Source organism: Hevea brasiliensis, chromosome 16, assembly GCF_030052815.1.
Source record: "Hevea brasiliensis isolate MT/VB/25A 57/8 chromosome 16, ASM3005281v1, whole genome shotgun sequence".
Classification (NCBI taxonomy): domain Eukaryota; kingdom Viridiplantae; phylum Streptophyta; class Magnoliopsida; order Malpighiales; family Euphorbiaceae; genus Hevea; species Hevea brasiliensis.
In genome coordinates, this window is record NC_079508.1 from 38,748,265 (window position 1) to 38,753,211 (window position 4,947).

The following is a 4,947-nucleotide window of genomic DNA, read 5'->3' on the forward strand; positions in this document are numbered from 1 at the left end:
CCTCGCTGAGGTTTGCCCCACCATCGTTCAAGGTTGCACGCGGAGCAGCTCTGATACCACAAATGTAATGGCCCAGCCCACTAGTGATATTGTTCGCTCTAGACCGAAGCCCTCACGGTTTTAAAATGCGTCACTAGGGGTTACGAACTACCAACTTATAAACCCAGCATCTCTCTCGTGTTTTGTCGATGTGGGATTTGCCTAGGGTGTTACAAATCATTTATGGTAAGAAAGAGTTCTAATGATATTAAGAGTTGATATCATGTCTCATTACCAATTAGTGATGAGCCTAGTAAGTCACACACATGCACAAGTAATCACCAAATTAAATATAATTTAATTAATTAATTAAAGAGTTTAATTGATTAATTAAATAGGTTTGGTTTGCAATTAGATTGCAAAGTCCCTAGCATGGCTTGAAACCAAATCTAGGTTAATAGATGTATAGTATAAGTTAAATTTATATTTAAAGTATTTAAATATAAATTTAATTATGAGAAATTAATTAATAGAGACTAATTAATTAAATTTATATTTGATATAAATTGATTAGAAGAAGAGAAATAATTATTTTGGATTGAGAACTCAAAATTAAGACACAAGGGTATTTTGGTCATTTCACAGGGTGACAGGTGGCACCATGAGATGGTGACACATGACACTACACATAAGCTTGCCAATTGTCTTTTAATCATGTAAGATGATCAAAGACAATATTAAATCTTAGTTTGATACTTGGCACAATATGATTGGGTCAATTAAACTAAGAGCCAATCAGAAGGTGACATGTGGCAAGGGTTTTAAGTGGTGACCTAGCTATATAATGTGTTGTTATGAAAGAGTAAAATAACAAGGCTGCTGTTCTTCTTTGGTGCTGCCACCCAAAGGAGCCTCTTCCTCTCTTCTTCTTCTTCTTCATCTCTCATCAATTCAAAGAGAATTGCCAACATTTTCTTGAATTAAGATTGCTAGAAATTGTTTCTGGTGTCCTGTATACATCTGTAATCTCTCAAAAGGCAAAACTTGAATTTCTAATTGATTGGAAAGGCTTGAGAAGCTGTTCAAGGGGCTGCCATTGGTGATCTTGGTGTGGACAAGCTAGAGGGACAACATCTGGTGTCCTAGGCGCATCCCAAAGGTGCAAAACACACTGCAGTGCATCAAAAAGGTTAGTGCACTTGTTCTTGATCTAATCTAGGGTTCTAATGAATTAATCTGTTAATTCTAAAATCTTAAATGGCAAATATAGATCCAAAAATATATTAAAAGAGTTTTAATATGCTGTTTATCATTGAAATCAAATAGATAAAAATGAATCTTGCATGATGCATGTGACCCTAGATGAAAATTTTTTGAATTCAATGATCTAAACTTATGTTTTTCATGCTTTTGCTCCTTCAATTGGTATCAGAGCCACTATATTTTCCATTTAGATTGTTTAATATATGATTTAATTGTGTGATTTGATCATGAGATGATTATTCATTGCTGGTTGCAAAAACAAAGGTGGCAGCTGTAGGAACGGAAGCGTGAAAAACACAAGATTATACCATTGAATTCAAAAATTTTCACCTAGGGTCACATGCACCATGCAAGATTTATTTTTATCTATTTGATTTCAATGATAAACAACATATTAAAACTCTTTTAATATGTTTTTGGATCTGTATTTGCCATTTAAGATTTTAAAATTAATCAGATTAATTTTAGAACCCTAGATTAAATCAAGAACGATTACACTAACCTCTTGATGTGCCGCAGATGTCTGCGCCTTTGAGATTCATCTTCAGGACACCAGATGTTGTCCCTCTAGCTTGTCCACACCAAGAACACCTATGGCAGCCCTTGAACAGCTTCTAAAGCTTTTTCTATTAATTAGAAATTCAAGTTCTGCCTTCTAAGAGATTAGAGATGTAAACAGGACACTAGAAACAATTTCTAGTGTTCTTAATTCAAGAGATTGATGGCTAATCTCTTTGAATTGATGAGAGATGAAGAGAAATAGCTGGAGAGGCTCCAAGTGGCGTGACAATTGAGAGGAGAGGCTGCTGGTTATGTTTTCTTTTCATAACCACACTTAAATAGCTAGGTTAACACATTAAACCCTAGCCACATGTCACCTTTTGATTAGCTCTAGGTTTAAGTGACCCAATCACATTGTGCCAAGTGTCAAACCTATATTTAATCTTGATTTTAATCATCTTACATGATTAAAAAAAAACATTTGGCAAGCTTATGTGTTATGCCATGTGTCACCATCTCATGGTGCCACGTGTCACCATCTCATGGTGCCACGTGTCACCATCTCATGGTGCCACGTGTCACACTGTGAAATGACCAAAATGCCCCTGTCTTAATTTTGAGTTCTTAACCCAAAATAATTATTTTCTTCTTCTAATTAATTTATATCAAATATAAATTAATTAATTAATCTCTATTAATTAATTTCTCATCAATTAAATTCATATTTAAACACTTTAAATATAAATTTAATTTATACTACACATCCAATAATCTAGATTTGGTTTCAAGTCATGCTAGGGACTTTGCAATTTAATTGCAAACCAAATCTATTTAATTAATCAATTAAACTCTTTAATTAATTAATTAAATCATATTTAAATAGGTGATAACTTGTGTATGTGTGTGACTTACTAGGCTCATCACTAATTGGCAATGAGACATGATATCAACTCTTAATATCATCAGAACTCTTTCTTTCCATAAATGATTTCTCTAAATCATTTTATGAACCTCATAGACCATGGTTAACACCTAGCATAGCATGCCATGGCCACCCAATTAGTAATAAGGTTTACCTTAAATGAACCTATAATCATATGTTACCATGCACTAGAATCTCTCTGTTACAAAATCCCAACTCAAGCTGTAGTCATGGTTTATGTCAAACTCCATTTGCTATGAATATTATGTTCTCTTTTAATTCCAGTTCTTGATTAAAAGATTTTTCTCATCGAAACTCTTTCTCAATAAATCTATCTGCCCTGGCCAGGAACTTGAAACAACAAGAATAATTAAATGAACATAGGATTTTAACTCTATTTACTTAGAGGAACAGATTCCATCTTGATCAACACCTACCTCCATATATAACTAGCAGGAGCCAACACATGCCCATATACCCATATATAGTACAAGTATGAAAGCAGTATAAAACTCAAACTACCTATATACAAGATAACTGTGCTATCTCAGGTCTAAAGATTATATGCACTGATATGATTTATGACAAAACATTGACAAGAGTAAACTCCATGTGCTTGTCATAAGCGTCACTGGTTCGGCCTACTTATCATTTATAAGTGCCTATCATGTTTGTTATATGGCATGAGACTCACCATTCCATCTTATTTATATCTCATATAAATAACTTGGGAACAAATATGAATACAATCTTTCTGGATAAGTCATGTCCTTATTATGAAGTATCCTCGATTGTGAACCTATTTATGATACTTTGTGCTAGAAATATTGTCACTCATATTCTTAACAACTTAAGAATAATATTTCTAACAAAATATCAATGGACCTTTTCTATTACACATAAATATATTATGTAAACGGAAAAGTGGAAATGCCTTTTATTATTAAAAATATGTACAAGATACATACTAAATGATATGCTCTAGGGCATACTACTAACAATCTCCCACTAGCACTAGAGCCATTCATTACAATATCTTAGACCTATCTTCTCAAGATGTCGGTCTAACTGAGTCTGTGACATAGGCTTAGTGAATGGATCAGCCGGATTTTCAGCTGATGCTATTTTCTGCATGGCTACATCGCTTCGCCCAACTATTTCTCTGATAATGTGGTAGCGCCTTTCTATGTGTTTGGATTTCTGGTGAGACCTTGGTTCCTTAGCTCAGTATGATCGCTCCATTGTTGTCACAAAGGTAGTGGAACCGCGACTCAATGGAAGGAACTACCGTAAGTTCATCACGAACTTCTTTATCCAAACGACTTCCTTTGCAAGATCTCGATGCAAAGAATATACTCGACTCGAGTGGAATCTGCAATGCGTGCTCGCTTTGGAACTCTTCCAACCGATCGCACCTCCATTACAAATGAACACATATCCAGAGGTAGACTTTCTATCATCGATATCTGATTGGAAATCAGAATCAGTATAACCATCCAATTGCAAGTCTCCACCTCCATAAATCAAGAATAAATCCTTAGTTCTTCTCAAGTACTGAAGGATATTCTTGATACTATCGATGTTCCAAACTGGATTGGATTGATACCGCTAGTCAAACTAACGAGATATGCGATATCCGCCTAGTACACAACATTGCATACATTAAACTTCCAATAGCCGAAGCATATGGAATCCTGGCCATCTTATCTCTTTCTTCAGGTGTCTTTGGAGACATCTCTTTAGAAAGGTGGATACCATGTCTCACTGGTAACAATCCTCTCTTTGGAATCAAGCATGTTAAACCTCTTTAACACCTTTTCCAAGTATAGACTTTGGGATAAACCAATTATTCTTTTCGCTCTATCTCTATAGATGCGAATCCCAAGAATATAGGTTGCCTCCCCTAAGTCTTTCATGGAGAATGTATTTGACAACCATACCTTTATAGTCGTCAACATACTTGTATCATTACCCATCAACAGTATGTCATCCACATATAAGACAAGGAAAGTGATAGCACTGTCACTAACCTTCTTATATACACATGGCTCATCCTCATTTTTGATAAAACCAAAAGATTTAATGGCTTCATCAAAACGGATGTTCCAACTCCTCGATGCTTGTTTCAACCCATAAATGGATCGCTTTAGCTTGCATACCTTGGAACCATCTTGGGATTCAAATCCCTTAGGTTGTTTCATGAAAATGTTTTCTTCAATGTATCCATTGATAAAAGCTGTTTTGACATCCATCTGCCAAATCTCATAATCATAGTATGCAGC